This window comes from Ursus maritimus, unplaced genomic scaffold (genome assembly GCF_017311325.1).
Source record: "Ursus maritimus isolate PB19 unplaced genomic scaffold, ASM1731132v1 scaffold_31, whole genome shotgun sequence".
In the NCBI taxonomy this organism is placed as follows: domain Eukaryota; kingdom Metazoa; phylum Chordata; class Mammalia; order Carnivora; family Ursidae; genus Ursus; species Ursus maritimus.
In genome coordinates this window covers 21,923,824-21,948,393 of record NW_024425675.1, presented here as the reverse complement: position 1 = coordinate 21,948,393, position 24,570 = coordinate 21,923,824, and the positions used below count along the sequence as shown (strand labels likewise).

The 24,570-nt window shown below is 43.5% G+C and overlaps 1 protein-coding gene and 1 pseudogene across 3 annotated transcripts in view; one reads left to right on the top strand and one right to left on the bottom strand.

Moving 5' to 3' along the window:
- The window catches only part of CAMK1D (calcium/calmodulin dependent protein kinase ID), a 414,391-nt gene that overhangs the window by 13,009 nt on the left and 376,812 nt on the right, over nt 1-24,570 (top strand). The gene's annotated exons all lie outside the window — the stretch shown is intronic.
- LOC103676293 overlaps nt 4,875-24,570 on the bottom strand; it is a 39,240-nt pseudogene continuing 19,544 nt past the window's right edge.

The window sequence follows — 24,570 nt, the reverse complement described above, 5'->3', positions numbered from 1 at the left end:
CAGAGGCACCATCCCATCACCATCAACATAACGACAGTTACCAGAGAAGAAGCCATCCATGTTAGAGATCTCTTACTTCAGCCATTGTTATGTTCCTGTATCCTCAGTAATTCACTTCGTAGGTGCAAAATGAGCTCCCGAGGATGCATTTGGCTCCAGAGAGAATTCAGAGCCATGAACAAGGAGTGCCATTGCTCCCTCTGTGTGCCCCCCGCCCCCGACCCTTGCCTGGCCATGCTGTGGCTCCTAGGCCATATGTCCCCAAGTTGGTGAGAGGGAGCAATATTTGGAGACCTGAGAGCAGAGTGGGGGCTCCTATGGCCCCTACAGGGTCTCGCTGGCAAAGACCCGCATTAGGAGCCCGTGTGGAGGCTTTCCCACATGCTGGTAGAGCAGGCTTCACACACAGGCAGCGCCTGGCTCCGATGGGACATCCACACGTTTCATCAATGTTTGCTGAGTAAATGAATGGATAAGTGGAATAAAAGGAGCACAGGCTTTGATTAGATTAAGGAAGTTCAAGTCCTAACTGTGCCATTTATGAGCGATGAGACCTTGAGCAAATTACATGATCTTTCTGAGCTTCTGTTTTCTCATATTTAAGTGCAGATACCAGTTCCTACCTTTCCAGCTGATTGTGGGCTCTTGTAAAAAAAAAAAAAATAGCATGCTGCATATTACAGGTGCAAAATAAAGGGGCACTGACTTGAATTTTGAGTGAATAGATGTTAGAGCCCATCATGTGCTTTACACTTGATTGAAAAGGTCTCTACTCGATGCCTTCAGGAGTACCATTCGAGATTCATTCCTTTGGCTCAAAGCATTTTCTTGAGTATAAGAACTTAAACAATAATGGCCACTTATAGGTCAGTGGGAAGAGTTTATGTTTTGTTGGAATAAGTTTAGAGACAGAGATAGGAAAATGACCTTGAAAACCACAGGGGCTGGACTAGAATTAAGGGGTATTAGTCATGCGGATGATGCCAGAGAAGAGATTGGAGGCCGTGAAGTCAGCCAGACTCACAGCATTCATTCAGCAAATAGTTTGTGAATATTGGCCACGTGAGGAGTACTGTGACAGCCTGGTGGATATTCTATCTCTGTGGCCTGTGACGACCATACTCTGTGATCCTGATGGTCAGGTGGAGGCCAGGAGGAAGGATGGTGTGGTTTGTGTCCTGGTTGGGGGCATCACCTTTGCAGCCACCCCTCTGTGGCTCACAGCATTCAGGCGAGGGAAGGGCAATGCCTGCTTTCTGTGGAAGGCCCTGCCTTGGCTGGTTAGGCTCCCAGGCAGGGTCCTACTGGGGGCATGGACACGGCAGCCTCTGAGTCTTGGGATCCAGTGACTTGTGTCCCCCCAGCCATGACCCCCACCCCAGGTGTTCCTGGTGGCTGTTCTCTCTTGTAGGAATTCTTGAATGTGGATCTGCCTCATTCCAGGGTTGTAGAAATGGTCCAGATAAAAAATGCAGGGATCTCTAAAAATCTTGCTTAACCCTGAAGGTCCTAAGAGCTGGGTGTCCTTCGGAAGCTTTCCAGGAAGTTGGAGTTTGAGGCCTGCTCTGTAGCTCCCAGTATGGCCTGTGGGGGTATTGTTGAGACAGACACTAACCCTGTAGAAAACTGTGGGTTCATTGAATACCAAGTAAACTGGGCTCGTCTTTACAAATCCTGTCTTCCCTATAGGAGTGAGGGATGCTGGGACTAATTCTGGTATAGAAATTTGAATGGGTGTGTCTGGTCAAAGCCATCTGGAAGTGAGCCTTCATTTATTCCCCTTGGTCAGACTTCATATAAGATTTTGGAGAATTGCGAGACCGATTCTACAGTTTTTTGTTTTTTAAAAAATTCATTGATTATTAGAGATTGAGAGTCTAGTGCCAAGCACTGAGGAGGCATTAGTAAATAAAACGTGTGTGGTTCTTGTGGTTCTTGTCCCCAGGAAACTTTTTGGGAAGACAGACAAATACACATGTAATTGTACTTCAGAGTGATAATGCTACAGCAGGGGTTATATGATATGGAAGTTGAGAAGAGGGGTACCTTGCTGGCAATGGGCCTCAGAGACAGCTGGGCTTCTCGCAAGTTCTGAAAGTCGGAAAGGAAAACGATCTAGCATTCTTCAGTAAGTATTTAATGAGCTCCTGCTGTATGCCAAAGAGAATACTGGCTTCTGTAAGACAAAGGAACATAGAGTTTTAGTAATAATAATGTTAGCAGACGTTTACTGAGTATTTACGCAGTGCTAGACTCTGTGCCATGTACAGTACTTCACATGAATTTTCACATTAAATCCACACAGCATGCAATAAAATAGATACTATTATCACCATTTTAGAGATGAGGAAATTAAGGCCCAGAGAGGTTAAACAACTTGGCCAAGGTCACACAGAACTATCCATATTGAAGAATTGGGATTTTAACCCAGGTTACCCACCTGGGGCCAAAGCCAGAGCTCTTAAACCATCACCCTAAAGGGGCTTTTCTGTGCGGGTTGGTACATTTTCCTCCCTGAACTCTTAGAGAAAATGGGACATGTGCCCGTATGCCCACAAAGCCAAGCAGCTCATGGCGATATAAACATGGTGCAGAGTGTTTTAGGGGTTCAGAGGGAAGGGAAGTAGTAGATGGAGATCGGTCATAAGAGCTGGTCATGGAAATGTTTTTCTAGTAGAGCTTCTCTAATGACCCACTTCCCGGATGGCTGTCATGTATTCATTTGACACACGGCTGCTGCTGTACCCATGGGGGCTTCAGTGGCAAATGCAAGATGTGGTCTTCTGTGTCCCACAGGTATGCAGACGTATTCCAGTCTCTGTGCCCTGCCCCTGTGACGTCTCCTACTTCCACCACCTACCCATCAGTTCTCCAGGGCTCTGCTGCAGTGTGATCTCTTCCATCCAGTGTCAAGTGTCCCTAGACATAAGCAGCCCGCCTGGGGTTCCTCTCTCAGATTTAGACTCATCCCATTGAGGGTCAGTTGTTCCAAGTTTTCCCTTTTACAAGAGTTTTCTCCGACGGAACGAGAAGCTCTTGGAGAGCAGGAGCCATCTCCCACCCGCGTGTCCCCTGAATCGCCCCCAGTACCTTGCACGCTGCGCGACAGATGGAGAGTTTGTTTGGTTCACTTTTAAAAATCCTGGAGTCATGAAGTTGTCTCCGTAGCTGCTCAGGAAGCTTGCTTTTCTAAATGTTTTCATTACTGATAAGCTCTTCAGAATGTTCCGTCCCCTCTTCTCTTCCTCTGGATTTCATCTCTCTAGACCGTCACCTTTTTTCCACTTGTGGATTACTCACTCAGTGGATTAGCTGGGGTGAACTTTTAATCTGTGCGGCTTTGCCTTGCTTCCTCCCTTAGCCTGTTGGCAGGCTCTTTCTGTTGGCTGCCATCAGGACTGTGCTCGGGGAAAGAAAACTAGTTGCCAGGCCCCCAAAACAGAGTCTTCTGTTAGGATGGCCCAAAATGAAATACAGATGATGTTTGGATCATGACACTTTTCTGTCAATTGGGGACCACAGTTGGCTGTGTCCTGTGGTGTCCTTTTAAATACTATTTTCAGTTACTTTCCTTCTTGAGATATCCCACCTCAAGCATGGCTTGTTGCGATTTTGAGATCACTCATGGAAACAAGGTGTACTTGGCATTTTCATTGTTTCCCTTCCAAATTGGGCCTTTAATGGCTTTATGACTTTTTCTCTGCACGCCAGTGTGTCTAAAACCCAAGGATGATCCCTTGGCTGTAGTTACCAACTGCAGCATTTTTCTTCGCAAGATGTGATGTCCGTAGAACTGCGGATGGGATAAAAAATTTCTGGGCATATACAGTAGTATTTCCTGATGTTTTCTTTTTTTTGTTGTTTTTTGTTGTTTTTTTGGTTTGTTTGTTTTGTTTTTTGATGTTTTCCCATCAGAATTTATCAAGCCCTTTGTCTCAATGTCCCAGATGTATTTCCTCTGAGGTAAAAGTTTTCCTTGTTCTCGGTACCTCGGCCACACCTTCTGAGTGGAAAAAAAATGTGCATTTTCTCTTTTGTCAACACCTATATTCTGGATGTATTAGATTTTCTGAGGAGGTTGCCAAGACTGGTGTTAGTACAAAGCCATGGAGGTGGTTTGAAAAGAATAATAATGACTAAGGTGTTTCAATATCTGCTAAGCATAGGATACTTCACTAGACACTTGACCAGTTGATGGGTCATTTGTCAATGACCCTGTGTATTAAGTACTGTTTGACAGAGAAGGAGAACTGACTGACCCCAGGTCCCATGATGCGTAAGTCACAGGATAGGGATTGACCCCAGATCTGTGTGAAGAAGCTCTGGAAGGCTGTGCGTGGCTCACAACCGGACTGACTGAGGTGGCGCAGGCTTCTCCAGGGTGTGTCCTAGGAATCTGCACCACTGGCAGGAGGACTAGTGTGCTTGGGTGTCATAACTGTGGTTCCTGGGTCTCTAGGTCTTTACCCTCCTTCATGCGTGCATTGGGGGCCTTGCGTTGTGCTGGAGCTGGGAAGTTGCATTACGCTCAGTGTGCAGGTGAGGAGGCTGGGACTTGGGCTCTATGACCTGGCTCATGCTCATCAGAAACCTCTGTGCTGAGAGAGGATGGGGCCTAAGGACTCATTTACAGGTTAAGGATCTATTCTGTTGTTGGGTTGCTATTTCTGTACCAGCAACGTGAAGAACATCATTTTTAACACACCCAGAGAACCCTGAGATTTCAAATCAGACTATTTGCAAAAGAAAAAAATGTGCAAAATGCGTATCATTTATAGCTTAGGTAGCCATTAGCAAATGTCATGCACAGTTCAGGCAGATTCCGGAAACTCAGATCAAGTCTGGTTTATTTTCTGAAAAGGCTAATACAACGTGCACAGGAGTGTGATTTCTATCTGTATCCCTCCTGTTTGAGCTGGTGTTGAGCTGCTTACTTAGTGGCTTGTCGAACAAGTAGGGGACAGATATTGTTACATTGCTGACTCCCAGCTCAGTGCTCTTTTTTCACTGCACATTTTTCTTAATTGTTTTTGTTCTGATCACACTAAAATAATTACTTCCCTTCTCTTGTTACAAAGTATTGTAAGTGCTTTTCAGAAGTTTATTAGATCAGATTTACTTTTTCTCAGGGCTTGGTAATTAAACAAAATCATTATTAACTGTGTAGCAAAGGCCTCATCATATACTATGTGCCTTAAATGGTTTCTTTATATTTTCAGTAATTAGAAAATACCAGGAGAGAGCCAATAGAAGTATTAAAAGTTTTGAACACCTGCTCTATTAAGGAAGACATGCCAGTGTGATGTGCAATGTTACTCATTGTTTCTCTTCAGGATCTGTTTTGAAATCTCTTTCTCTAATGATTTATATGTGGGATGACCTTTTCCCACTGTTACAGGCAACATCTTCGCATAAAGAAACACGTGAAACTGTATCTGTATTGAGTTCACATCCAGAGATATCAGGAGCCAAGCTGTTTCATGTTCCAGTTTGAGGTTCTGACTTTGCCTGGCTTTCATTCTGGAGAAAGCATCTGACACACGCAGCTGAGCTCACAGCCCGTTTTGCAGCCCTCATTCCTTTGGATTCTGGAGTGACCTCTGGGGTCCTGGACACCGATGCCCTCTGGGGCCACCTTCACAGTGACACAGGGTCCCATGTTCCTCTAATGCGTTTCTCCCTCTGTCTTGAAATTTTTAATATTTTTTGAAAGGATTCCCCTCCTCCCCCACATTCCCATTTTGCACTGGATTCTGCAAGTTACATAGCTGGTCTGATCCTTTTTAGCTAGAAAACTTTCCCTTCCAACTTACAGCCTGACGTGAAAGGGATTTTACTGACTGATTAAAATTTTCTTAGTGTTAGTGGTTAAAAAAGTTTATTGAACACTGAAGGTATTGGATAGAATGGATTTAAAAAAAAACAACAACTTCATTTACAGTTGTAAACTTAAACACAGAAAATCTTGGGTTCTGAATCTGTGACACATCCAAGGTTCCTTGATCAAAGAGGGCAGCAGCAGGCAGGGAAGCCAACACACAGTCCAGTCCCGATTATTTTACTCATGCACATCACCCAGAGCAAGGGAAGACGTGATCAGTTTTGCTCTGGACCTCATTTCCCCGTGAGATCTCCAAGGGTGGTTTGGGCTTATTGTTGGGGCCTCTGGGAACATTCTTAATATTTTGCATCACTAGAAGTCCTCCAGTGATTTTTTTTCCAAACACCACATACTTCCCATCCAGCCAATGACATTTAGAGCAAGTGATGAAGAACGGGCAGCCATCAGTACTGGGACCACTGAAGCAGATCTGGAGCTGAATGTCTAAGTTTAAAATTTTCATCTGCAAATGCCCGCCTCCCCCCACAGTAAATACTGGTGACTCAAGTACCGTCTCCATTAACAAAATCCCCACCCTGAATCATGAAATCCATTATGACCCTGTGGAAGGTGCTTCCTTTGTATCCTGTTGGAACTCCACCTTTTCTGTACCCCAAAAGAAGGAGACTTGGAATGATGATGATGGGTAATCATAGGCCTTTCCAGTTTACCACACACTTGAGCCAAGGGACTCTCCTGAATTCTCCAGTGCAGAACTGCCTAAAATTCTTGGCAGTCTTAGGCATAACGTCTGCAAAGAACTTGATCTTCATGCAGCCAACTTCCTGGCTGCCAATGCTGACATCAAAGCATAATGGATCTTATAAGTAGGTCATGGTCTGTGGATGGGGGTACAGTCCTCCCTAGGCCTGACTCCTGGCTCTCCTACTCACCAGCCACATGTGTGTGAAATGCTGAGCCTCTATGGTTCATAAAATGGAGATAGCAATGGCACACATTGCGTAAGATGGCTAAGAGGTTTTGGTGAGATGAAGAACAGAAGTTGGTGCTTTTTGTTTTGTTTTGTTTCCTTTTGCATAACGCAAATTTTTTTATATTACGTTTATATTAAGTGCTCAATAAATGTTAGCTGAAATCGCTTCATTTTGGGCCCATTTCTGCCACTCTGATTCATGGCCAAATATGACACCTTTAACTCCCAGTTTGATAGCTTTCAAAAATGTGTCGTAAAGCAAATGGATAAGCATGAATCCTTTAGGAGAACTTTTAAAAAAGGAAATTAAAGGGGGGGGTGTTTTGAGATGTTACCCTTTCAGATGAAGGGCAAGGATTGCTAAGTTTCCTGGTAATTGATAAGTCAATGTGTAGCCAGAAATAATATTGGGAGGGTCATACTGAAAAGAGGTAAGAATGTAGTTCATCCCATGAGCATGCATGTACACACACACACACACATCCCTAGTATATTATGGGCCCTATGGACAGAACAATGAAAAGGTCACAGCTTCTCCTTTCCTCAAGGAGTTCTTAGAAGGTACCCTTTCATGATATTTGCTACATTGTCCCGCAGAGCTGGAAAAAGGGAGGCATTTGCTCATGTGATTTCTTCTCTGATGTTATAGTTCATGGGCCATGCACCTGCAGTGTCTTAGGGCTGGTATTGCAAGGAATGATGGGAGAGGGGTGCAGAAGAGAACAAGTGAGTGTTTGGCCTGGGTGACTGTGAGTGGGGGTGGGCTGGGAGCAGGGTGGGGAAGAGGCAGATCCAATTGCAGATCAGGTGAAACCCTTTTCTCCTCATCCCGGAGAGCAGCAGAGCCCATATTGTAATACTGTTCCAGCTGCCAATTAAGTGGATACATGGTTTCAAGTATGAGCTAAAGGTTTGTAATGCAGGGAGGTTTCAGTCACACTTGTGGCCCATTTTATGTCACAGTTATTCAGTTTGACAACAGAAAGGAGGCTGAGCAGTCCTTCCTTTTATGAAGCAGATAACATAACGGCACTTCTGCTTTTCATGTGATTATTGCTTTTATAAAATGGATTGATTTTTATCATGGTACACCCAAATCAACATATTTTTTTTAATGATTTTTTATTATATTATGTTAGTCACCATACAGTACATCCCTGGTTTCCGATGTAAAGCTCGATGATTCATTAGTTGCGTATAACACCCAGTGCACCATGCAATACGTGCCCTCCTTACTACCCATCACCGGTCTATCCCATTCCCTCACCCCCTCCCCTCTGAGGCCCTCAGTTTGTTTCTCATAGTCCATAGTCTCTCATGTTTCATTCCCCCTTCTGATTACCCCCCCTTTCTTTATCCCTTTCTTCCCCTACTGATCATCCTAGTTCTTATGTTCCATAGATGAGAGAAATCATATGCAAATCAACATATTTTAATAGAGCATTTCTCACCTAATGTAAGGCTCACATATTCAGTAATGATATTATCGGCTAGTCGGTCATTTACCCATCTCTTTTGGCTTAAAATGAATGGCTTGAGGTTCAGATGACAACAATGAAAAGTATATCCCTGCGTGAAGTAGCTAGTGCATTTTATTTCTTCCTTTTCGATTTAGTCGAAGGCCTTTGTCTTTTCTTTAGATTTGGGGAAATAAAAAGCAGGTGGAAGTGGAGAGAACGAGCTGTACTTTCACAATAATTGTAAAAGGAGGTCACTTTTGTACATACATTGAGCACTGACAATGGGCCGGGCACTGCATAAAGCCGCAGAATTATTGCTGCCCCCTTCCCGGTGTGTTTGCGTCCTGATGCGGACCAATGTGATCAAAACCTGCAATTTTCTAAGAGAAATCCTGGGTGGCGTGTCTTAAAAGGGAAGTTGGAAGAACGTGAAAAACATGCTGCTTTATTGTGAAACATGTCATCTGTCAGGTTCCTCTGGTAACCGGGCTCAGCCCAGGTTTGTATCATGCGGTCCTCACGTGGCCTTGAGCAGATGTAGGGACATTATGGATTTTCAAGCCGCAGAATGTTGACTCCAGAGAGGGCCTCGCGAACATATTGTTCTTTGATCGGGTTGAGGAAACAGAGGCCTGCTGATGGTTGGGGGCCTTCCCCAGGGCCACTCAGTGAAAGGTGGCAGATTCGGTGTACATAATAAGAGCTTTTGTGTGCAGGGCTCCTTCCGTGATGGCACTGGGATTACAAATGCTCGAGCTCTTTAGGGGACGGAAATGCATGTAGGTTCTCCTTGGAGAGGAATAAACATGATTGCAATCTGCCTTCTTGTCCTACTTTTGATTCCTTATCAAACTCTCAGGGAGGCTGAGGAGTGTGGTCCTGAGGAGCCCCTGTCTCCACCGTTGCGAGAATTCAGTGAACCGACAGAGGTAAAGTCCTTAGCACAGCCCTGCCTCAGAGTGAGCACTCAATCACTGTGAGCCATGGCTGTCAAGAGCTACGCGACAAGGGTGAACGCAGGTGGCCGTGGAGCTGGCCTTGTTTTCTCTGCTTTATTTCTGCGGGGCCTTCTTCCTTCGGTGCCAGCAGCTTGGCTCTCCTGCATGGGGGGGGGGGGGGGGGTGTTTTTTTTTATGTGACCCACAAATGTAGGAGCCCCCATCTGCTAAATTGTTGTTGGGTTTATTTCTGTCATTGCTTGATGATTTTTAGTTGTTGATGAATGGTTTTCTGTGGCTGACGTTGCTAATTAGGAGACAGACCGGTGTGTGTGTGTGTGTGTGTGCATATTTTTTTTTGCATATAATAGATATTTGATACTGCCTAATTAAGTTTTGTATTGTCTTCTGGAAAGCCGGTGGCTCCTCTAAGCCCAGCACCTGGGCCCTGGGAGGCGTCCAGCCTTCACTCTGGAAGGAGCGTCTGCTGAGTTTCCTGAACAAGTCCCTTTCCCAGCAACTGCTATGCTGCACACAGATCTCCGCTCCCTCGTTTTCCCCCTGCTTGCCAACGGGGTGCTAAGCTTTCTGAGACAGGAACTTTTGTCAGGTGCATACAGTTTTCACAGCTAGGAAAATATATTTTCTTTAGACTCGTTCTCAGGCTTTCAAAGAGGACGGAGCAGACCGCTCAGGATTGATTAGAATCACAGGCTGAGTTTTCAGACGGCGGTGGTGTAGCACACATACAGACGCGGCCCGAGTTCACCTTCACAGTGCTGGGCAGTTCTCATCATCTTGTTAATTGGACGGTTTCAGATGGGCCAATTAGCCTGTGTCAGGAGCATGCTAAAATGGGAGAGATGGGGAGTTTGGCAGTGCCTTTGCTGATTAGTTTTCAGAGTGCAGACACGGCTCTTCTGGGGACTCGGGGATATAACGTAAAGCTTTCAGCCCATCGGCTTTTTTCTTAGGTGACCCTTTAAAGGAGAACAGGCAAACACGAATTGCATTAGCTCATATTTGGAATTTATTAGTGAAAACCATGGTTTAGAACGTGTGCCAAGTCAGTGCTGGTCTGGTCAGCCCAAACTCCTGCACCTTCTGTCTCTACGAAACTGCGTAATGGTAACGCACGTAAAGTCCTTATGGTACGTGTCGCACTTATTCCAGATTATAAATTGCTTGTGGATGAGCCTGACACACCTCTCGGTAATTTGCATGGCATCTTGCACATGAAATACTTAGAAATGAAATGGAAGGTGTAGTTGTCCACCAGAATACAGATGCAAAAAAAATACTAATGTTGTTTTGAAGGATTTTCAGCCCTAGAAGTTTGAAAAACAGAAGTTATAATGGGTCAGAATACTCCATTTCCTGAACACTTTAGTTAAGAAATATTTCTGCTTTTAGTAATAATAGTACCTACTATGTTGCAGGCATTTCATGAATAGCATGTCATGTAACCTTCACAACATTCCTGCAAGATTATCCTTTAAATATTTTTAACAGTTGGCACAGAGAGGATAAGTAACTTGCCCAAAGATGTACAGCTAGGAATGGAAAGACTTGGGATTTGAAACCATGTCTTTTCAAGCCCAGATTTTTCCCCCCCTGTACCTCTGAATATGTATCCCAGCTAACCAAGATGTTGCTGTAATATAATTTGTTTAGGGGTCAAACCAGATAATCTGCCTTTCAGAGTGTAGTTTCTGATCTGAAGTATTCGATGTGACTAAATAATCAAATTAAGTAACTGTCAAATCCCTCTTTGTTCCAGGATTTACAGATTTAAATACAATTAGAATGATTCCCCCCCCCCTTTCTTTTAGGTACTGTGAAGAGCCTTTTGTTGTAGAACTAATTTTGGTGGGTAGGACAATGAGAACTCAGGAAACATTCAAGCACGAAAACTGACACAAAATTTCAGAACAGGCTCAGAATGAAGTCTTTCTTTGACTAGTGAATTGAGTGACTGACAACTCAGGGAAATGTCAAATTGACTTTAACTTAATGCCCACTGTTTGGGCTTTTTATTCATAGGTGTTTATTTCACCAGACACAGGCTTTGGATTTCATTAAATCTGTCCCATTTCAAGTCTCCTTGAACTTCACCACCACCTGAGATTTCCTTTTAATATGTCACTGCCCCTTTCCAACCTATTACAAGTACAAAGGATGTTGAAATTGTGTTAGAGAAATAAATACTGAGGAAACTGTACATTGGGAAATGGGCATATTTAGGACTTTTATGAATGGGTAAAACACTAAAATAAACTTTTTACCCTCCCACAAAAATTACAGTTAAGAATTCTACCCCCAGAGCTAACATCATACTTAACGGTGAGAGAATGAATGCTTTCTCCTCAGGTCAAGACCAAGACAAGATGTCTGCTCTCACCAGTTCTATTCAACATTGTACTGGAAGTTCTAGACTGGACAGTTAGGCAAAAAAGCAAAAAATAAATAAATAAATAAAACCCCAAAAACAAAAACACCCCAACAAAATAAAAGGCATCCAGGTTGTAAAGTATTAAGTCTCTTTGCTGTCTCTATTTACAGATGACATGATCTTATAGAGAGAAAATCCTAAACTCCACTAAAATCTCCATTAAAAATGTATTTCGTTCTAGTATGAGTTCATCAAAGCTGTAGGATATAAAATCAATATATAATATACAATACACAAAATCATTTGTATATGTATTCTGGCAATGAACCATCTGAAAACAAAATTAATGAAACAATTTCATTTATAATGGCATCAAAAAGAATAAAGCAGTTAGGAATAAATTTACCAAAGAAGTACAAGACTTGTACACTGCAAAGTACAAAATATCTTTGGAAGAAATTAATGAAGTCCAAAATAAATGGATTGGAAGACTTACTAGGGTCAAGATAGCAAAAGTCCTTAAATTTATCTACAGAGCCAATATAATATCTATCAAAATCCCAGCTGCCCTTTTTGCAAAAGTTGACAAACTGATCCTAAAGTTCATATGGAGATGCAGAGGGCCCCAAAACAGTCTTGAAAAAGAACAAAGTTAGAGAAATCACACTTCTTGATTTCAAAACTTACTACAAAGCTATAGTAATCAAGATAATGTGGTGTTGGCCTAAGGACAGACTCATATAGATCGGTGGACTGGAATTGAGAGTCCTGAAATAAAACTTGACATTTATGGTCTATTGATTTTTGACAAGGGTACTGAGACAATTTAATGGGGGAAAGAATAGGCTTTTCAAAAAATGGTGCTGGGACAGCTGGATCTCCATAAGCAAAAGAATGAATTTGGACCATTACCTCACACCATATACAAAAATTAACTCAGAATCGTTCCATGACCTATGTACCAGAGCTAAAACTATAAAACACTTAGAAGAAAACATAGATATAAATCTGTATGCTTTGGAATAAGCAGTGTTTCTTAGGACACCGAAAGCGCAAGCAACAAAAGAAAAAATAGATAAATTAATACTTCATCCAAACTGAAAACTTTTGTGCTTCAAAGGAAACGGTCAAGACAGTGAAAAGACAGCCCATGTAAGGGGAAGAATTTTTTTGCAAATCTGATAAGGGACTGTTATCTAAAATATGTTTTAAAGCACGACTAAGTAATTAAAGTACAACCCAATTAAAAATGGACAAGGAATCCGAATACATATTTCTGCAAAGAAGCATACACATGACCAATAAGCACACGGAAAGATGCTCAACAATGTTAGCCAACACGGAAGTGCAGATCAAAACCACAGTGAGATATCACTTCATGCCCACTGGGATGAATATAATAAAAAGACAGGTAATAACAAGTGTTGGTGGAGATGTGGGGAAATTGGAACCTCACATACTACTGCTGACAATGTAAAGGTACAGCTGCTTTGGAAAACAGTCTGGCAGTTCCTTAAAAGATTAAAATACAGGTCCTATATGAGCTGACAGTTCTGCTCCTAGATACATACCCAAGAGAACTGCAAATATGTGTCCACACAGTAACTTGCACGAGGACGTTCAGGGCAGCCTTATTCATACTAGTCCCAAAGAGGAGACAACCTAAATGTTCGTCAACAGGTGAATGCGTAAACAAATGTAGGATATCCATCCAAAGGTATAATAGTTAGCCATAAAAAGGAATGAAGTACTGATACATGCTACAGTATGGTTGGACCTTGAAAACATTAGGTTAAATGAAAGAAGCCAGTCACCAAAAACCACATAGTGTGTTATCCCGTTTATGTGAAATGTCCAGAATAGACAAATCTGTGGAGATGGAAAGCAGATTAGTGGTCACCTAGGACTAGGGGTGGAAGGGCTTGAGGGGATGCAGAGAATGACTGCTAAAAGGTGCTCGGTTTTTTGGCGGGGGGATGATGAACATGTCCCCAGATTGATTATGGCAATCATTGCACATACTATGTATATACTGAAACCACTGAATTGTACACTTTAAACTGGTGAATTTGAATTGTATCTCCATAAAGCTTTCATGGAAAAAAAGAAATCTGTTTATCTCTCTCTCCATCCACTAGTATTTCCTATAGTAAATGATGGTTGGAAACTACTCATTTATAATATTTATAAAGTATTCTAAAATATAGCACATCAGAAGAATGTGACACTCTGCAGGCTTTAACTCATGATGCAGAATACTATTTTAGGGCATGGGTAAATGACACACCATTTAATGTGAAAAATAAGTTATCAAATAACATGATCTCAGTTTTGTGGAAGAACATTTATAATTATATGCCTAGGCAGAGGGCTGGAAGTATGTACATCAACTGTAGTGATAGTAGTCACCTCTTGGGTGTTGAAATAACAGATAACTTTAATTTTCTCCTTCTTGCCTTGCTGTATTTCCCAGATTTTTTTTAATGCTAACCGTTTATTAGTGATCAGAAAAAGAAATTTTACATATAATTTACATATGAGACGCTTTAATACTTTCCTAAAATAATAAGGAACTAAGAAGATAACCTTACCTTCACATATTTTATTTTACAATTATTGCTATTCTCAGAATAATGACATTCTTCCACATTTTGATAACTTACCTTCACATATTTTATTTTACAATTATTGCTATTCTCAGAATAATGACATTCTTCCACATTTTGATAACTTACCTTCACATATTTTATTTTACAATTATTGCTATTCTCAGAATAATGACGTTCTTCCACAAGACACTACATATGTAATATAAAATAGCTAACTTTCATTGAGAGCTTAAAAATGTAATATGTGTATTAGACATTGTAAGTTCTTACTGTAAGTTAGCAGTGTGTATCTTAACCAGATCATAATAATTGCTCAATCAATGCTGGCTATCTCTTTTGGAATGTTAGCTCCGAAATATTCACCTCTAAAAATTGGGCCATAACACCTCTCTTTCACCTGCCTCCCCACTCCCTCCAGTAGCAAGTCGCTTTCATGAGTGAACAGCGAGGACATGGAGCCTCTAGGGCCAGGGAAGGACTTCAGAGGTGTCTTTCCTGAGCTTCGTGTCCTTTCTGCAGGCACCTGTCACTTAGCATCTCTCTTGCAGCTAGTGTTCCGTGTGCGGCTCCAGGCGATACCTGGAGCGGTGATTCTCAGGAGATGGCTGCTCTCTGGCGATGTCTGTGTCCTGCGGCTCCTTAAGTGATATTTTGGGAGACTGTTTTGGGGGCACTGGGCAGTTTTCCCCTCCGCTTTGGGAGGAGGAGACTTCTAAGCCCTGGTTACTGTAGAATTTTACCTGAGTCAGCCTTGAGCTTATGGTTTTTCTCACATTCAGCTTTTCCCCTCAGACTCCGGCTTCTGGATCCTATGTCTGCAAATAAATGGTGTCAGGTAAAACTGGTTAAAAGCAGAGGAGAAGAAAGCCGTGGAATGCGCTGGTGTGCCCACTTTTCCCAGGAAATACTTGGGCACGCTCAGTGTTTGTGTCTCTGTCGTTAAGAGGCACAAGGAGAGCTTCCGATTGGCTAATGGCAGAGGTTAAAAGCAAAAGCAAGAGCACATCTCATCTAACGTGCCTCTTAAATTAATAAATTGAGCAAAAGGCGCAGTTGCAAGCCCTTGGAGGTATTCATCACTCTGTGATCGCCTGGGGCTAGAGGTTCCAACAATTTTTCGGATAAACTGTGCCAATATGGGGGTTTGTCTGCTGTGAAAAGAAAAACATCACAGCCTGAGGGAGTCGTGAGATATGGCATGAATGTGAGTGTGTTACCAAGCTCCCCGAGTCACATCATGTTCTTCTAAAACTCTGCTGTTGGAGACAAATGCTTTATGAGCCTTGGAGAAAGGTGAGGCTGGCGAGTCCAGCTGTGAAGAAGATTTACGTTAAATCTCTCTGATTTACATCCCAGGGAGCTGCTGGAGATACACCTGTGTCTTAATCGAAGATGCTTCCAGTCCATTGGCTTTCACTGGGCAGGACCTACAAGACACAAGTGCGTCAGGTTAGAAAAGGGGCTCGTTATCCAGGTTCCGGGTGACTCACGGCATCAGCTCCTGAGTTAGGGATGGTGTGTGGTCGTGAAGTGAGTTGAAGGGTTTGGGTGGACGGTCGGCCGTTGCAGTGTGTGCCGAGTGTGTCTTTCATGCGGCAGCAAGCCCTGGATGTGTGCTAGATAACTGCTCTTGGGACAGGCTCTTTAGGATGTCATGCACTCTGGAAACATCCTGCCTCAGCTCCCCTGCGGGGGTTGTGGCCAGAGAGGCACCTTCCTCAGGCTTTCTGAGAGATGCTGAGCACGGGAGCAGGCGTGGGACCGGCTCCACACAGCGCCTCTGCGATGCCCGCCTGCAGCGGGCAGGCCCGAGTGGGAACGTGACCTAGTTATGTGCCTCCCAGCACATTGGCACAATAACCAGACCTTCCTTCCTCCTCTCCTCACAGCAAGAATAATTCTGCTGAGCCTTTTGGAGGCCGGAGGGCCAGTTTTAGTAACGTGCCCTTTCCTGGCTGGCTCTCGTCCATTTATTTTGGGTGAGTGTTAATGGCTGTGAGTTTGAAAGTTTTATTTATAAGGAAACTGTCTCTCTTAACCCTGCTGTCCTTGTCAACTGTTATCTGTCTGAAGCCCCTTCCTTCTTGGGGAAAAGGCTGAGAACAAAGTGGTCACAACATCTGTGCCTTTGGATTGTCACCTGTGGCCTTCTGATTTTTTTTTTTTTTATATATCTTCCATATGGATTTAGGCTAGGGGAGCCGGGGGGGGGGGGTTGTGAATTCAGTGTACATACCTGTAGTAGATCTCCCAGAGCCCTAGTGAAAAGGTCACTTTCCCTGTAGGTCATTTTTGTGCTAGCCATGGGAGGCAGCCCCCCTCCCCACCCCCCTGGGCTCCACGGTGCAGGGTGACTAACTTTGGGAGGTGACTGGTGGTCCTGGATGGAATTTCCTTTTGAGTCATGGGTGTGACCAATCCACTGCTCTGGCTGCTCTGGAGGAATGAATACGTAATGTTTATCCTATACTTGACCTTTTAGAAAGCACTTGCTTAGCATGGTCTGTTCATTTTCAAAGCCGATGCAGAATTTTTGCAGTCCTTTTGCTGGTGATTTGCAGCAAGGGGCTGAAAAACTATAAAGTGGCTCAGTCTCTGTTTTACTCCGCTGTGGAAGGGATTTCCCTGATAGGTAGACTTCCAGAGCTAGAAAGGACTGTGTATATATACAGCTTATCCTCATGTTTTATAGAGAAAAAAAAATCCTGGCACAGAAGGGTTCAGCGTTTTGCTCAGGCCCACACAGCTAGTTAGGAACAGAATAGGACAGAATGCAAGAGTAAAACCCAAATAAGAGAGCAAGGCCAGGGCCTGGAATGACCTGCAGGGGCGGTTCTGAAGCTCTGTGTCTCCAGTCTCTCACTTCCCCAAAGCTGGTGTTACCTGAGAACAGGACCATCTGGTCTCATGTGTAAATGACACATGAAAAAACAGGAGCCTAGAGGCGTGGAGGGACTTGCCCAAGGCCACACACCTAGTGGGTTGCTGACCTTGGTCTGAAATGCAGGTCCAGTTATCTCCACAAGGTGGTCCTTCTGGCCCACTAGATTCAAAATGTACTTAGGTCCAGTGTGCACAGATATGGAATGCTGTCTGTACATTATCTTGACTTTATGAATCAAATTGATGGGATTCAGTTTGGGGTCACAAATGTGCTTAATGTCTGCTGCTGAGTGGGGGCAGGGGTGTGTGGGGTTCAGGCTGGTTCTAGGCGGCTCTAGAGCTGATGTGCTGAGCTACCACCCTCTTCCGCTAAGAATGAGGAAACCCTTTTCTTGGGTCATGGTATATGTAGGAGTATAAGGGGAAGATTTCAGTTCCATTTTAAGTCCGATTTCTGCCTGGATGCTTTTTATTCTCAATACAAAATCAAATACTTTAAAGACAGTTGGGACCCTGGGGACAAGTTGTAGGTGTGCTTTCTTTGGATTAAATCAGAATCATTATGTAAATGAGCTTTCCAGAGTACTGTTTTTGGGAATTCCTAAAGCAGTCTTAGGGTTGGTATCACATGTAATATGACGGCAACTTCACCCCAGCTGGGATCACCGGTTGCTTTTTGCATTCTTAAATCTTTTGCCAATTTTCCAGATGCTTTTGGAAATTCATGCTGACCGTTTTTTTTTTCTCATTCCATTTTGAGTACTGAATATTTTCCTGTCACTACTTAAACTGGCATGAATAAAATATTCCTTTTCAGGATGATGATGTTCAAATGTTGTTTTTTTTTTTTTTTTTAAAGAAAAACAAAACACCCCAGTTGGATAAATTTGTGAGGCCTGTGAAAATGTCCTTACAATGCGAGTGGGTGAATTTGGGAATAGGAATTGTCTTTCTGTAGGCCACATAATGTCAAGTGTGGTGTTTCCTGGTAGTAGGGATACATGAACGAGCCAGTAGAAAGTAGATAACTTTGAATGAGTGGAACTGACTCATTCAGGACTCAGAATAGAGTTTTCCCGTCAGAACCATCTGGATATCTGTACTCAATGTATGGGATAGTTACTGTCATAAATAACAACATAGGTGAAAATGAGGAATGATTAAAAATAATATAAAGAGTTGGGGCACCTGGATGGCTCAGTCAGTTCAGCATCTGACTTTTGATTTTGGCTCAGGTCATGATCCCAGGGTGGTGGGATTGAGCCCCATTTTGGGCTTGTGCTGGTCGAGGAGCCTGCTTGGGATTCTCTGTCTCCCCTTGCCTCTTCTCCCCAAATAATAATATAAAGAGTAAGTATAAAATATTCCATCCATCTCTTCCTTCATTTGATAAATTGTTGTTTAGCTCCTACTAAGTGTAAGGCCTTGTGCCAGGTTCTTGGAGAAACACAGAAATATGCACTCAAGGAACTGAGCGTGTCAGGAGGAAGAAAACTAAGAAGCCTAATAACTATAATAAAATTTAGAGAAGTAATAAATTCTGTAGGAGAGGGCAGGTGAAGAGAAACCAAGCATTTTGCATATATTATCTCCATTCAGCCTCATAACCACAGTGAGATAGGTTCAGAGATTTTAATTTTCTGACCCAGAGACAGTAGCTAGTAAGTGGCAGAGCTGTGACTCCAACTCCTGACAAGATACTCCTCTGCCTTCCCCGAGCAGAGATGAATGCTCTGTGAGTTCAGAAATGGAGATAGTCATTCCACCTGTTCCGGAGATGTGATGGAGTATTAGAGCATTAGTCAAACCTCAAAGCATGGGGGGATGTCCAGCTTCGGATGCGGGAACCACAGGCTGGGGGAATAGGCCAGGCCGGAGGCATCGCCGTGGACGTTGGTGGGGTGGACATAAAGGATGGGGTTCAGTTCTCTGGTCTCTCTGGTCATGAAGGAAATCGGTAGGAAATAAGGTTACAAAGGTAGGTAAGGGGTCAGATTGTGAGTTTTGAAGTCTAGGCAAAATTATTTTTAATTTTAGCTGATGATACATGCTGTTCAAATATTAGGGTCATACTAGCTATTAGAATATAATATTCTAAAATTAGACTATTCAAAACTGACCTTGGTGTCTGGGGTAGGGGGATTGGGTGGGAGGGCCTGCAGGCTGACAGGAGAGCTGGGAGGGCAGTATGGTGGTCCCAGTGAGGGGGCTGAGCTGGTGTGGTGGGGGGAGTGGTGGGGGTGGGGGTGGGTCTAGAGGCCGTCTCACCTGGGAGCTGAGAGAAGCAGGGTTGGGTGTTGGCGCTGCCCCAGGTGGGGTTTCCATTGGTAATCTCAGTTTAATGGAAGCACAGTGCCCCTCCAGTCTGACTTGGGTGTAATTTGTAGTTGCTTCTTGATGGGAAATAAAACATTATATAGTTTTATTTAAACACATAGTGCTTGGTGGCATATTTTGTTTGAAGTGCTTTACAACTCACTCATTTACTCTTCATGACTATCCCACAAGGCAGGCTATGATTATTATTCCCATTTTACAGATGAGAAAATGAAGGCTGGCTGCAGGATCTGTACTCTTAACCATTACTTTGGTGTTAACATTTGATATTTAAATTTTAGTGTATTTCCCTGAATCCCAACTCTCTTCCCTTCCTAAAATCAAATGGTCATAGTATACATCGGATACGTAATCCACATAGTAGAAGCATCCAGAATGAGATTTGTCATGAGGGTTGTTACACGACATTGGATGGGAATTGCTGAACCAGGAGAATGTGAGCTTGTTGAAGTGAGCAGGACCATGAAAGAGATGATCTGCTCATGAAATTTGGGCTCTGTCTCCTCAGTGCACAGGAGAGAGATGCAGGGAGGGCAGGGGGCTGGCAGGGGCCATCAGGACAGGGCTGAAGTTCAGAGCCCGGTATCTAGTGCAGTTGGGAATGTTCTGTTGCACTTGGGGAAAGCTGGTTTTTCAGCAGTGGGGAGCCCGCATCTTGGGCTCCTTAGATGGAGGCCGCAGTGAACGTTCATGGGGGAGCAATACAGGAGGCCAGCACCACAGTCCCAGGGCCTGTGTGGCTGCAGGGACTCCTCCTCATCCCCTCTTCCTTTTCTGTATCTTCATTGTCTGCCTCTGTTCCTCTTGTGGGTTTAGGAACTTTGGGAACGGTTGCACAAATTGTCGTTTTTCTGGTGAGAGCTATGGAGCCTTTTTCAATATTAAAGCTTGCATCCAACGCCAGTGTGTTCAAATTCTGGATCCCCAAACCATCTCCTACCTACTCTCTCCTTTTTTTGCTGCCAGTGGGGGAGAAAACAAGAGCAGTTCTCCGTTGGAGAAAATTCCTTTTCTTAGCAGCTCCCTGTGGGGTGAGGGCTCTGTGGACAGTGTCTCCTCACTGTTCTTGTTTCTCATCTCTACTTCTCATCGAGGTCTTACCTGAGCAGATCCTTGACATTGTTTTAAAGAAGCACTTAAAATCTTGCTTGAGTTCAGCGCAACAGTTGCGTTCCTTGCTCCCCTCGCTGGACCCTCTGGCCTGTGGCTGTCCTTCTGCCGCTGTTGCTGACTTGGCTCAGAAGTTCAAGGCCCTGTGGGCTCCCTGCTGGCACGCACAGCCCACAAGGGCGGGCTGCTTGCATGGTGTATTGGAGTCCTGTTGCATGCTGTTCCTGATTCAGGTTTTTAAGTCAATCATCATCCCCAGGAGTTGAATTAGAGGGCCTGGGAAGAAGCAGGTTTTGTGTAGCATCTCTGCTCTTGGCCTGCAGCTGTGTTTGTGTCATCCTCAAACAATTTCTCTCTCCACTGTGCCCCATCGGCTGACCTAGCTCATCTGCTGCCATCGGTAATCTCAGTTTTAATTAATCTTTCAAAGAAACAGATTAAGTTGATTGCTTTACAGGCTGAGTTTTGGTGTATGTACCTTTCAGCTGCCTTCCAGAAGTGATTAAAAGAAGAATTTTTATATGAGCTTTTATGCCCAGTTAAGATTATTTTTGGATCTTGTCTCAATGGTTTATTTCCATCATGTGCCTGTTTTTAACAGAGGAACTGAAAATGAGGAGCGGGGCTGGGTTTTGTCTCACTGTGGGTGTTCTTCGTGTTCAGACATCCTGCTGTGATCTTTGCTCCAGTCTGCCTGGCTGGCCATCTTCCAAGGAGCCTTCCCCAGGTAGTCTTGCTTAGTCACCAGCATTGAAGTCACACCTTGTGCTAGTTATTCAAGATGCTTCTAGTCTTGCCTCGTCTTCCCCCACTAAGCTTTCACAAATAAGCCATCTAATCCTAAACCCACTCAAGCCAAGGTCCCATGGCCACTGTACCTGGGATCTAACTAGCACTGAATTTAACAAAATGTTATCTATCTGTCCTTTGTCTTCCTTGAGAGCAGTGTTGTATTTCCATCATGTCTGTGTCCCAGGAACCAGGATAGTGTCTGGAACACCGGGAGGTGTTCAGTGAGCATTTGTTGAACGAGTAGCTCTCCTATCAGCATATGGAAAAGTTGACAGAGGATGGTAACCGTTGCTCAGAGTCAAGGTAGGAAAAATATTGGCCTGTAGACATGTTTTGTTTGGCCTACACACTGCTTAAAAAATTTCTGAACCAGCATAGTACAAAAAGGTAAACTGTACATAGAAAATCCGGATTTCCAGCTTCTCTTGCAGAATGTGAAGACCCTCACTAGGCTGGAGCTAAAGGGTTAGCTTGCCTTGGAGGGGCCTGTATTCTGTCTTTTACTCACCTAATCCCTGAAATGGCTTTGCAAAGCCATCTATCCCCTCACACACTTTGTGTTGATAGCTAACATTTTTTTCGTCATAATTTAAGAGTTGCAAAGGATGTTATTTCTAGCTTATTGTAAATATCGACATCTTTAAATAAAACTTTACATCATTCTTTTAAATATAACCAGTGGAATCTAAACACCACAGAGACTTGATACCCATCATCACCCATTTAAAAAGTACTTGAATTGACTCTTCTTTAACCATTGGAATTTCTACCTCATTCTCTTTTTTTCTCTGAATTCATATTCTATCCCCACAGAATGTTGTCCTTGGGTCTTTTATTTGTCCTTGCAAAAATCTGTAATCTACATTTAAATTAAATTCCCTGTGGCTGTAAGCATCTCAAGATTGAAAAGTTCTTGTATTAACTTAATCGTGGTTGATTACTATTATACATTTGAACAAATCCTAAATATATTACAAATGTAGCTAGCTATACTTACCAGAGAATACCACATTTGCTTGGAAACACACCTTCTAATGAAATGCATAGAGCCCTTTGTGTTTTTGCAATTGTTTTCTGTATCCACGGATGAATATGACTTATCGCTGAGTAAGAAGGTTCAGCATCAGTTCATTCCTGTTTTTGCGGTTTAACAGATGTAAGCACAAAGAAACCATATTAAACCAAATAAGTATATGGGACTGGGAGTTGTTATAGCAGTCCCACATTTCTTGGAACTGAGTGATACACTCCAGTTGCTACTCTTAGTTCCTTCCTCCTCAGAAGCTAGGGAGTGTGCCCCTCTGGGTGGTGTATTGGAATCATCACAGGGGTTGTGTGGGGTGCGTGTGTCTCTTCCAGGCTCATTCCTGAATGCACATGTTCTCAGCTAAGGCTGACCAGGCCATGTGCTACCATCTCTTTTCAGTTCTCCTGCTGGAAACTAGCGTCCTTACCACACACGGTCTCTGTGCTGCCATGTTTTCCCCATTTCTATGCTCTTTGTTAGTGATTTCACTGCTGCAAAAGGCCCCGAAGCCCAGTCCTGAAGTGCTGTGTAGTGTTCCTGAATGAGAGATGTGCCTTTGGGAGCAAACCCATGTGCTAGGCAAGCCTGTTCAGGCACGAGCTATGGTGCTACTGGCTGTGTTTCATGTTAATGAACCAGAAATATATATAAAAGAGGGTGTCTTTAAACAGAAACACACATAAAGCAAGGTTATGTATGGATCGGTTGACAAAAATGCTGTGACCAGAGGCCCAAAGGAGCCCAGTGCTGTGTTTCCCCTCGGAGCAGTGGTTCGGTATTAAAATTCAGTGTGCACCGTGATTTTATAGGACACGACTAGTGTGAAACATTAGAATCACCTGAATGTACAGATAGACCCCCGACTCATGATTTTTTCAGCTTTATGATGGTGCTAACGTGATAGATTCAGGAGAAATCATACTTGGAATTTTGAATGTGCATCTTGTCCCTGGCTAGCGACGTGCGGTCAGTCCTCTCTCAGACACTGGGCGGTGAGCCGCAGCTCCCAGGCGGCCAGCGATCACGAGGGCGGACGACCCAGCCCGACTGCCACTCTGCACCCATCACCGTTCTGTTCTTCACTTTCGGGGCCGTCCTCAACACATGACACGAAGCAGTCAGCCCCTGATGATCAGATAGGCTTCGTGCGAGGTGATTTGCCCATCTGTTGGCTGATGGGAGTGTTGTGGGCAGGTTTAAGGCAGGCCAGGCTAAGCCACGATGATCAGTAGGTTAGGTATATTAAATGCATTTTCGACTTACCATATTTTCGGCTTAGAATGGGCTTATTGGGATGCAGCCCTATGGTAAATCGGGGAAGATCTGTCATTTGCACGTGGATATTATGGCTTCAGAACTTTAAGAGCAAATTTCAGGGTAATGTCTAGGTAGGCAGGTTTTTCACTCAGAGTATGAAGTATTTGATTTTACTTTTACCAGACAGTCTTTTAAAGCATGTCCCTAACAGGATGGCATTCATTTGTTGAGTCTTTAGGGTTCATTGAAACAGGTAATGTTCCAGTGCTGGTAGATGCTCCTGCTACTTGGACTTGACTGAAGTTGTGCTCACTGCACACTTGAAGTCTGAGAGTCAGGCTGGGGGCCGAATGAGGAGAACAGCATCTGAGTTACTCTTTCATTATTTGACTGAAGCTTCTGTGCCTGGAAGATAAAAGAGCTCAGAGAAGCCCGGAGTTCGGAAGCCGCGTGGACCTCCTCACTTATAGTCAGAGTCATCATTAATTCTCTGATTTCACATGGCTTAAACGATTTTTTTTTAACAGCCGCTTGTCCCACAACTATTAATCCCGACTAAATAGTACATAAGATGTAATTGTTGTGGTTTTGAGAAATTTATATTCTGAGGAACGGAGTGTATTTTAAGATGTGACTTCATCTTTCTGGAATCCCCGCTTGAGGGCTTCGTGTTTCAGCGGATGGGGACTCACAACCTTCACCGGGGGTAGGACACAGGCATCTGGGAGGTGTGTGCTCCTTATCAAATTCCCTTCTCCATCTGGGACAAATCTCTAGTCCAAGAACACCTTTCCTCTCCTTAACCTCTCCTCTTAAGGGGATATTTTATAAGCTCAAATCAGATTCCAAGAATGGTTCTCACCTCAGTAAATTATAAAGCCAATGGTTTTCTTTCCTTCCCATGTATGTGGTTTTATTCATGTTTATGTAATCAGTTGATATTATAGAGT